This window comes from Salvelinus alpinus, chromosome 8 (genome assembly GCF_045679555.1).
Source record: "Salvelinus alpinus chromosome 8, SLU_Salpinus.1, whole genome shotgun sequence".
Classification (NCBI taxonomy): Eukaryota; Metazoa; Chordata; class Actinopteri; order Salmoniformes; family Salmonidae; genus Salvelinus; species Salvelinus alpinus.
Window position 1 is genome coordinate 36,058,858 of NC_092093.1, and position 12,013 is coordinate 36,070,870.

Consider the following 12,013-nt stretch of genomic DNA (forward strand, 5'->3'; position numbering starts at 1 on the left):
GAGACAGGAGAGAGACTGGAGAGAGACTGGGGAGAAACTGAGGAGAGACTGGAGAGAGACTGGAGAGAGACTGGGGAGAGAGAAGGTCCAGCTGCTGGGTGTTTTCTCTGTCAGGGGACCGATTCAGATTACTCCTCATCACTGTCACTCGCCGTGGCTCAGCCAGGCCACACTAGACTGACTGACACCCAGCACTCAAAGCCCCTCTCCGTGTTTTAGGTTGACCTCTCCTGGCCGCCACTAGTAGTGTCTCCCAGATGGATCAATAAGCTAGGCAGATTCCTTGATGATTTAGTCTGTGGATGCTAACTCAGGGTTGAATCAGAGCAGATTTGTAGCACACTGCTCCCCCAAGAAACTTGAATCTGACTGGCTGTGTATCTCAATACTTTTTGATTTTAATAAAGTTGTCAACTCCTCCATTTTCATTTTCCTGGATCCACCTATGCCATCGCGGGTAATTTCCTGCTGCAGAATAGCAATATTAAACTCAACATACTTGAGCTTGAAGCCAATGCCGCTGTATGACTGCCTCCGAAAACACTCAACAGAAAATTGTCAACGCTGATCTTTTTACAAGAAATAGCCTCAGCAATTCTGGCTAACCCGAGAGAACCCAGTGGTAAAGAAACAAGGTCCACGGTACACACTACGCTCTGCCAGCACTGCTAAGTATTTCATGCTTCATTGTTTCTGTCCCTGGGTGCTAAAGATTTTGAATCTTTAAAATGGTACAGTGCAGTAAATCTTGCAGCACACCATCCACAGCCCTGCGGGGGATCCATAGCCCTGCCAGAGACAGTGGTTGCCAACGCCCTGCCAGAGACAGTGGTTGCCAGTGGTTACCAAGGCCCTACCAGAGACAGTGGTTGCCAATGGTTGCCAAGGCCCTGCCAGAGACAGAAATGTTATAGGGAGATGCAACCACTAAATGATAGCGGTGGATAGCAGCTCAAAATTAGTCACGCTTTTCTATCACTTTGTGTTGCATTCCGCTGTCAGACTGTGTGGCCCAAGTTACGTGTGTACTCTGTCACTACATAAAAAACAAACTGACAGACGTCCTTAAAACTATCAAGTCATCTTTGCCAAGAATAGGATGTTGTTTCAGTAGCATGAATCAAGAAAAATCCTCTCAAGTCCATATAATAAACACTAAACCAGACATATGACTTGCTGGTATTGTTTTTGATGCCACTTGTAAGGTAACATTAGTTCTTATATGTTGATGGTGAAATCCTTCAGTATTCCATTAGGTTTTCCTTCGCCTGCATTATTTGACAAGCATGAAACAGCAGAGTTGAAGAAGAGAAATGTGGTCCCTTCTCTCAGCCTTTTCCCGGCCCTCATTCCCGGTGACCATGATGGGGAAAGTGCTTTCTGTGAAATTGATGAACCTGACTGTCATTTAGTTATGCCTGCCATTAGTCTACCCTAATTCTGGTCAGAATGACTTAAGTAAATCAACTTTTGTGCTATGGCATCATTTCCAAGCACATCAATAAACCTTTATCTTTTTTATGGTCAAGCTTCGGCAGAGACGCAGTAATGCAAAAAAGATATATAAACTGCTGAACTCTGATGTAACTCGACACGCCACAGAGGGGGGAAAACACATCACACCCCCTTTCTGTCTGTCTGTCTCTGTGAAGTAATGAATGTCTGCTCTGCAGTCAGACAACAAACAGACGCTGCTCTCATCATTTTTGTCAACCGAGAGGTCAGGCTGGAGACTTGATACGCCGGACTCAGCTGCAGAGGAAGATAGAACTTGATGTTTATCAGTTCATTCACAAGCACGAGACAGCATGAGACAGCATGAGGCAGCATGAGACAGCATGAGACAGCATGAGGCAGCATGAGACAGCACGAGACAGCACGAGACAGCACGAGACAGCACGAGACTGCACGAGACTGCACGAGACAGCACGAGACAGCACGAGACTGCACGAGACAGCACGAGACAGCACGAGACTGCACGAGGCAGCACGAGGCAGCACGAGTCAGCATGAGTCTGCATGAGACAGCATGAGACAGCATGAGGCAGCATGAGGCAGCATGAGGCAGCATGAGACAGCATGAGACAGCATGAGGCAGCATGAGACAGCATGAGACAGCATGCGACAGCATGAGACTGCATGAGACAGCATGAGACAGCATGCGACAGCATGAGACTGCATGAGACAGCATGAGGCTCGGAAGGGGGAAGGAGGGCTTTGAATATATTTTCAATGCACGACAGTTTTTTGCTAGATCTAAACTTTTAATTAAACTTTTATTTCAAACTAATGCTGAAAAGAGACACGTTATGCTCCCGAATGGTACAGCGGTCTAAGGCACTGCATCTCAGTGCTAGAGGCGTCACTACAGACCCTGGTTCGATTCCAGGCTGTATTACAACCGGCCGTGATTGGGAGTCCCATAGGGCGGTGCACATTTGACCCAGCATCGTTAATAGGCACTGCAGTAAATAAAACAGAATTAAAACATATGTCTTGTCCAGGACCGGAGTCGACACAAACCGGTGCACTATAACCAATTAGAGCCACAGTAGGCATTTATACAAACAAGCCATTTGCTACATTCACTTTGAACTGGACTGTGCGTTTACAGGCAGTTGCAACAGAGCGGCTTTAGATATTTAGAACACATTCGCCAAAAGCCACAAAATACACCTGAATGGATTGTTGCAAATATGAAAACACCATCAGAGTCCTCTTACATTTGGGAACTTTACAGTCCAATTGATCAAACAACCATGAAAGGGTACGCTCTCTCTCCCTCAGTTATGCACAACAACAACACGATCAACAACTAATGCTAACCAGAGCAAGATAAGCTCAAATCTAAAGAAGGAACAAACTTTTTCAGCTAGTTGGCCATCAAAATTGCACTGATAAACGATGGAGAATTGTAGCCTGAAATCGGAGTAGATAGCCAGAGTGAATTTGGAAACCCAAGAGATATGCTAACTTGATAACAGTCGTTCAAGTTCCTGCTAGCTAACCAAATGACACCTGCATCTCTAGCTGTGTATAGCCACCAAAAAAGCGAAATGTCACTCACCCACTCCTCCAATGGCATGACTTGACAGCCTCCTAGCAGCTAGCTAGCTAGCTAACGTTAGGCTTCGTGTTTTTAGCTTGCTGCATAAATAGATACACTAGCCTATTAGCCATGTTATGACTGACTTGTGATCATTGCCCTTGCTAGTTTGATTGTATTGACATTCCCAGCCGATAAACATGGCATTTCTGCTTCTAGCTCCTTAGCAACTTTTCAGCATTTAATTTTTTTACATTATTTGTCCTGAAAGTTTTTAGTGTTATTACATACAGCCGGAATATATCAGAGTGGCGGTAACTCACCAGCATTCCGACCAGAAATACAACTTTCCCGAATTGGATCCTTTATTCGTACCCCCCAAGGCAATTGAACTTATCCCAGAGGCTGCTCCAAGACGCCACCGGCGGAGAAGAGGTATTCGGAGAGGACTTCTGACTCAGGAAGCGTGCACTCCATCCACCGCTTCTGAGTATATTACTCGCTAATGATCAGTCCCTGGACAATAAAGTAGATGAGCTCAGGGCGAGGATCTCCTTCCAGAGAGACATCAGGGACTGTAACATACTCTGTTTTACGGAATCATGGCTCTCTCCAAATATACTGTCCCTGTCCATACAGCTAGGTGGGTTTTCAGTACATTGCGCAGAATTATACTAAATATTGTATCCACATACTGTCCATAATGTTTATACATCCCATCACACACACACACACACACACACACACACACACACACACACACACACACACACACACACACACACACACACACACACACACACACACACACACACACACACACACACACACACACACACACACACACACACACACACACTCCGGACTCCGACATTGCTCATCCTAATATTTATATATTTCTTAATTCCATTCTTTTATTTTTAGATTTGTGTGCATTGTTAGATATTACTGCACGGTTGCAGTCTTACGGTTGCAGTCCTTTCAGAATCACCAACCTGCCACACACTGAAGTCCTATAGGTTCGCCATTACGCAAACATGTCTATAACTGATAAGGCCGTTAAGATATTAATGTTTCAAGAAATGAGTGTATATATATCTGTATATATATCTGTGTGTAAATAGTGTATATATATCTCGAGACACTCAATATGTGGTCTTGAGACTGGACTCAAGACCAGTCTTGAGTACTACAACACCGCAGATTAGATGATACTATTTAGAACGAGCAGCCAGCACACGAACGAAATTGTGCAACAGCGAGAAGGCAACAAGCATGCAGATGCAATAAGTGAAAATACATTTTCTATGTACATCCAATAAGAGTCGAAAGAGGGATACACTAGCTATCCCTTTTTTGTCCATTGAAATAAGATCAAATTGATCAGAAATACAGTGTAGACATTGTTAATGTTGTAAATGACTATTGTAGCTGGACACGGCTGATTTTTTATGGAATATCTACATAGGCATACAGAGGCCCATTATCAGCAACCATCACTCCTGTGTTCCAATGGCAAGTTGTGTTAGCTAATCCAATTTGATCATTTTAAAAAGCTAATTGATCATTAGAAAACCCTTTTGCAATTATGTTAGCACAGCTGAAAACTGTTGTTCTGATTAAAGAAGCAATAAAACTGTCCTTCTTTAGACTAGTTGAGTATCTGGAGCATCAGCATTTGTGGGCCCAATGTGCCACTGGCAAATTTACCTGAATGTCAAGCCCTGCAAGGGCATGCTAATTTAAAAGATTGCTAGTCATTATCATCCTGGCTCTGTATGGAATGCAGCTACATTATAGAACACAGGTCAGGTTACTAACGTCGCGCCACAGGGAAAAAATGGAGCGACCTAATCATGTGCTGGTGCCATCAACTGAAAAAGTTGGTTGCACCAGTGCCACAAGTGGAAAAAGTTTCTCTAGAGCCATTGCAAGCATGCTTTAAAACTGTCAACTGTTGTCTCCGCTACATGGCAAAATATGTATAATTGTAGGAATTTAGCTATTGTGTGGCCAGTAGAAGGCCCTCTATAATGGTCGGCCACGCCCACTTCCAAGCCAAAACTCTCCCTACACTAACATTGCAACCACTGCTGGAAAAAATCCTCGGGGAAACACTGACCTGCATTGGACCTTCCATTACACTGAGCGTACAGTACAAAAGAGTACACACATTATTCAACGTCACTCACTGCACTGTATGCCTCAGCTCAGAAAATCTGTTGTTCTTTACAGAAACACTGCTATAGGTGCAGTATCATGGCTTAGCCTACAACAGGGACTAGTGGAACGATAAGGCTTAAGGCAGTGAAAAACAAATGAGCAGTGAGAGCTTGCAACAGGGAGGAGGAACATGGTGAGGAAGTGAATAGGCATCACTCAGAGACGAGTCGGCGTAATTATTTATGCATTCCAAAGTCAATTACACACAGTACAGAGCACTGGTAGTAAATATGGATCCATGCTAGGGGTAATATACTGCATTTTCATTCAACGGCTTTAAAACCACAAGTACCGCAGAGGGAGAGCTATAACTTCCATTGTTTTTCATCCGAACACAAAGGAAAATAGATACAATATCTGATACCGTGCAATTGTTTCTAAAACCTAAAGCAAAAGCTACTCAACAACATATGACCAATACTATGGTGTGCATTTTGTGTTTGTAAATAAATCATGTTTATTTAAAATGTGAAATGAACATTTCAAAGGGAAGCTCAGCTAGAAAAAAAAGCAAACGAAAATCAGAAGTGCAAAATCTAATGTAATCAAACATAAGGTTTCCAGCGGTACACCGTTGGGAAGGGCGTCTATGCTGCACCCGACGAATCCTGAGAATCAAACCCATATGGCTAACGGATGTGGATGACGATATTGTTTTCAAAGGCACTAAAACGCGCTGCTGTCCTTCAGATGTTCCTCAGCTAGACCTCCGCACATCATTACAGGGAGGTATAATAGAGCACACTTGATCAGACCCAAGAGGAACAGAGTGCAAGGGAAGAGCAGATCGGTCTGTGAATAATGATCACGGTCACCTTAACTGTAACTCACCAGCAACAGGAAGATGACTTAGATAGGGGTGTCAGGACAGAGGAGTGACAAATTCCCGCGCCATACGCAGCAGCTTTCAATCGCATCTCTCTCTCTCTCCCTAATTGCATTGCAAGCAAGCAATTCATCTCGATTGTTGTTCAGCAAACACGTCTGTTCAAATTGGGCATTGCTGCTAGTTGATATCTGACCACGGATTATTAAGGATCAGGATTGATGACACCGTGCTTTATAGGGGTAGATATCCACTACTGTATGTGTGTTATATTTGTTTACTTAATGAGAGTCAGTAGTCAAGGTCAAGTTAGATATTGCTTGGAAACTATATACACTGAGTGTACAAAACATCAGGAACTCTTTCCATGACAGACTGACCAGGTGAATCCAGGTGAAAGCTTTGATCCCTTATTGATGTCCCCTGTTAAATCCACTTCAGTGTACTGTAGATGAAGGGGAGGAGACAGGTTAAAGAAGGATTTTTAAACCTAGAGACAATTGAGACATGGATTGTGTATATGTGCCATTCAGAGGATGAATGGGCAAGACAAAAGATTGAAGTGAACAGGGTATGGTAGTACATGCCTGGCGCACCAGTTTGAGTGTGTCAAGAACTGCAACACTGCACGGTTTCTCACGCTCAACAGTTTCCTGTGTGTATCAAGAATGGTCCACCAACCAAAGGACATCCAGCCAACTTGACACAACTGTGGGCATTGGAGTCAACATGGGCCAGCATCCCTTTGGAAAGCTTTCGACACCTTGTAGGGTCCATGCCCCGACGAATTAAGGCTGTTCTGATGGCAAAAGGGGGTGAAACTCAAGGTGTTCCTAATGTTTTGTACACTCAGTGTACATTAGTGCTGAGCAATTCACAGAAATGTCAGTTATTTTTCAGTTTAAAACAACTAATTGACCAACTGCGGTTCAATTATTTGAATTCCATTTTGTTCGTTTTTTCTTCTTCTGTGAGCTCAATGCGCATATTGCAGTTTCTCTACATAAATGAGATCCAGCCTGAACTGTAAGGAGTTGTAGTTTCCAATAGGCCAAAATTATACATAATTACCGCATTTTATGCACTAAACTAACTACAAGGACCATAATCCGTTGCACATCTACTTGTCCAGTCTGTGTTTATTTTATGCCTGCTACAGAAGAAACAAAAGAATGCGCGATTGGGAGGTTATATAGAGAGCAGCTGTTGCTTTGTGAGGTATCTCTACCTGAAAATACATGATCTAAGTGATGGATAGTCAGTATTCAGCAGTCCTAAAAATATGCCTTATTTACTTTTAAGAACTATTAATAGTGATTTTGTCAGAGAGCATAAGCAGCAGCTCTACAGAGATGAGATGACTTGGAATGAAATAATAAAGTCATCAAATTAAACAAATGTAATATACACAACAACTGAAATATTTTATTAAAGTCAAATAATGTGAATAAATGATGGTTAATAAGTGATGAGCTGTAATGGGCTGTCACCACCATCATGGGACTTTTATTCAGATTTTTATTCTGTGCTGTTGCAGCATTCAACCCACATAATAGATATTGCATTTAATGCTTAAAAAAAACACTCAAAAGCCAAAATCGCAAACATGATTATTTTTATAACCTAACCAAAACTTCCTCAAAAAGCACTATAATTGCTCAGCACTAGTGTACATTCAAGTACTCCTTTTGTTGCCAAAATAAAATGTAATATAGCTAACTTTGGCTTGAGGTTTTGAGAGAATCACTGTAAAGGACACTGTAAACTCTGAGTGAAAGGCTATTCTCCATTTCTCGCTCTCTTTCTTTCTTGAGATTTTTACAGTGCTTGGCAAGCTCTCCAGCCAGCCACGTTGTTTCATCAGCCGGTAGCAGGATGCTCCATTTTCTTTCTTCCTCCAGAAGGTCAACGGAGACTGGCCTGCTTTCAGCTCCTGCCTGGGAGTCCTGCTGCAGCCCTACCCAGTGGAGTCATTAAGATGAATGCAACAATATGGCGCCCTGGCTGCCTCTTGCTGTCGGCCATCATGGCGTTTATTATCCCAAATTAGGCCTTTGACAACGCAGCAGCCCCTAACTCATCCCTGTGGCGCACTGTTGCCTATGTGGGGGTGAGTGGATGGAGTGCAGAGCGGAGAGAGACACTCGTTTTATGAGATCCGTCCTTGATTTAAAGTTTCTGCTGTCTTTCTGAAGAAGTGCCAGAGGAGTAGGATATCGAGCTCTCTAGTGAAGACTAGTGGTGCCCACATTGTACGTGCAAGACTGAGCTGGAAAACACACCGAGGCAGATGGCTTAGGGAAGTTATTGTCTTTTTACCCATGTTGCGCATTCAACAACATGGCGCTGCAATGTGTAGATTCTAACGTGGCATTGATCCGTGTGGTTTATGTCTGTTTCCACTGACTTTTACCGATGAGGCTGGAGACTTAACTAATTGCAAAAGCCCTATTAGAAAGTAAATGCAGAGTAATGGTGACAGGCTGATCTACACAGCAAAAAGCATCTGTAGACAGTAATGAAAGTAAATCACCACAGAGGCGAGAAGACACAGAGACAAACACACAGATCAAAGAAGAGCTTACACACAGAGAGAGAGAGAGAGAGAGAGAGAGAGAGAGAGAGAGAGAGAGAGAGAGAGAGAGAGAGAGAGAGAGAGAGAGAGAGAGAGAGAGAGAGAGAGAGAGAGACGGGGAGAATAGTTTGGCGCAAACCAAGTGTTGATGTTATGCATGATTTGGTACTTGTTACATTTTGGTATCACTTTAAACTCATGGATTTCATTGGCATAGGAAGTATATGACAAGAAACTAGGGCGCACTACAACTACCTACATCTGTGAGGGATACATTATATGACACTAACGCTTGTGTTTATAAAGCAAATACCCTCTTAGAGCAACATCTACCCAATCACTAGGAGCCCAGATTAAAAATATGTTTTAAGATCTGAAAATGTCTGACATTAAGAGCTCTATTTGCACATCATAGAAATCAGATTCTATTTTGATTTGCTATAACAAAAATGTATGTCAAAACTAATGTTTTTTGTTTTACCATCAACACTTTTTATGAGCTGCCTGTGTAATGCATTGAGTGCCCTCCATCTATATTACATAGTACAATATACTGTAAAACCTGCTATAGGCATTCATAAAGCAATTTGCAGCAAATAACAGCATAAACACAGGTTCAGAATACATAATGTACTATAAACAGGTGACAAAGTTACAATTTAACTTTGTGGAAACATCCTTGAAATTCTGTAGGTTATTACATGGTTATTAGATGTAAATAGAGTATACTATTTATCCAATACCGCAGTGTTTCCCAACTCCATTCCTAGAGTATCCCCAACAGTACACACATTTAGTGTAGCCCTGGATAAACACACCTCATTCAACTCATCACGGGCTTCATGATCAGTTGACAAGTTGAATCAGGTGTGCTTGACTGGGTTACAGAAAAAATGTGTACTGTTGGGGGTACTCGAGTACTGGAGTTGAGAAACACTGCAATACAGAACATAACTGTGAACTTAAAGACTGACATAAGGGAAAGATTGGCATGTAAAACTTGTAAAAAATAAAATAAAAAAAACATGGGCCAAAAGAAATGACGCCTAGCAGGTCAATTTTAGCTCTGTCCTGACAGGTGAAAATATGGAGTGAAATGCAAAGGCTTATTATTTACCCATGTAAAAAAATAAAAAAATAAACATACATTATGTTAACTAAGTTATAGAGACTTGTCCAAACTTTGGGATGAAAACGTAAAATATATCCATTCAGCCATTGCTTCCGTAGTTAGGCTACCTGCCCGTAGAAAACAGCCTAGTCAGAACACAGCGCTGTGCCTAGTTGGTGGAATGAATGACACGTACCTAATGTTTTTTTTTAACCAACAAAATGTTACTGTAAACCTACCTGTTAGGCATCCTCAACGGGACACGGCTATCCTCTCAGCGGCGAAATGCACAAGAAGAACCAACAAGATGCAGTAGAGGTCAGAAAGCGACCCCACATAATCTGCGGGCTAGAGCAGGTGCTTCTCGGTCTCAAGCACCTACACGCACTGCCGCAAGAGATGTCCCGGACCGACTCGTCGAGAAAATGTTCTGTGTTTCTATATGCTATTAAACTATTCTAAACAGTCATCCTGCTGGTTCCACACGGAACACACGTGTACACAAATATCGGCGCCAAGAAGTCAGGTGTAGGTAATCTGCTACTAATGTAATGAAGTAGGTTGTGACATCTCGTGGACCTCTGTGGGAATGGTGAATCTCAGCGCTGTCCCGCGGAAACTGTAGATCGGTAAGTGCGTACCCTCTGCTTTCAGGGCACCTTGACAAAGCACTGTGCAGTTGGAATATGCGCGTTCAAGCTTTTGAGTTCCAAAATACAGTAGGAGTGCCCACCACAGCCGTCCACCAGTAGCAGCAGACTTGTGACTGACGACTGATTTTGAGAGTTTGGGCGTTTCTTGGAGGAGAGAGGTGGATGCGCAAACGATATGCAGCTCAACTCAGACAAGAGAGGTAATGGTCGGAGCTAGTGTCGTACGTTTATTGTGAAGTGGGCTACTGTAGCCTCTGTGTCCAAATGTCAATCCCATTAGCCCACCATAAAAATAAAATGATTTGGTCATTTCAAATAAAAATCACCAGCTTTGTAGAATTTCGGTTTTAACTATTTGGAATCATTGCAACTTCCCATAATTGATAACTGGGACAGCATGTGTGTGTGTGTGTGTGTGTGTGTGTTGACAAGGAGAGGTCATTGAATCTCCATAAAACCAATTGTACCACTTGATATTTTAAATACTATCCAGGAGCTTCATTCTTGCCACTATAATGACATTATATAATAGAGCAATTAGCTGACAGCCCATATAAGAGGCTGAGAATGCCCTAACAATTTGTTACTGGAGTCAAGATTCAATAAAGATTAATTGAAAGATGGGGTGGACCAATGTCAATAATACTTGGGCTCAAATGACAAGATAGGGTTGCGTAAATTGGCAGCATAACTTTGACACCAGCACAGTGCCACAAATATCAATTCATTTATTAGTGCAAGATCAACCTCCTAACTCAGGATTATATTGATAGCCAGGCTCCTCAGTTTAGCCTAGTTTGGTCACAAAGGCTATTTGAATACATAGTCTGGATGTTTCTGTGGCACTCACAGCTGCCAGCTGGTCCTGCATTAGAACTTTCAATTATTCAGTCATCCCAGAGCAGATTGAATCTGTCAAGCGTAAGGCAACATGGCTGGTTTCTTACTGTGCTGCTGGGGAACCATGGGATATGTACTAGAGAGTTGGTAACAACTTTTTGCAGATCCAAATTTGACTAATAAATCTGATGCAGGTGCCGTTGCTCAAGATTATGTTAGCTAAACTACGTAATTGTTTTGGAAAGCAGAATGTGTTACGTTTTCATTGCAGAGAAGAACCATCAATTATTTAGCCGTTTCAACTTTTACTAACCACACAGCACTTATCTGCACATAAAAGAAATACATAGTGTTATTCCTTTTAACAGATTCGGAATGTTTAGTCCGTTCACTAATGCACCAAATAAAGTCAGGCTATGTCAAATGCAATTATGGAAATTATCAAAAGTTGAAGAAGAATGTGTGAAAAGCCATAAAACAAAATCTGGCCATAAATTCACTAAGAGACATCATGTGAAGCTTAAGACATTTAATGGTCTACAATTACCATATTGTCCATTAGTGATATTAGACTGAAGTTTAACTTATTGCCTGGTATGATTATCATTCCCATATACTAACAAGATTGCTCCTGTCACGTTAACAGAACCACTGACACTATGAACATAAGTCTCCAAATATTGTTATGTGATATACACTGAGTGTACAAAACATTCGCCCTCTGAATGGCAAACATACAC

At 42.1% G+C, this 12,013-nt stretch overlaps 1 protein-coding gene across 3 annotated transcripts in view; it reads right to left on the bottom strand.

Annotated features, from left to right (window-relative positions):
- LOC139583057 (heparan sulfate glucosamine 3-O-sulfotransferase 5) overlaps nt 1–10,591 on the bottom strand; it is a 71,636-nt gene extending 61,045 nt beyond the window's left edge. For 2 of the 3 annotated variants that reach the window (XM_071413767.1, XM_071413766.1), the window contains exon 1: nt 10,020–10,591. The gene's annotated coding sequence lies outside the window, so the exon portion shown is untranslated. The remainder of the gene's footprint in view (nt 1–10,019) is intronic. The other variant, XM_071413765.1, reaches the window with a different exon arrangement.
- Nucleotides 10,592–12,013: the final 1,422 nt, after the last annotated feature.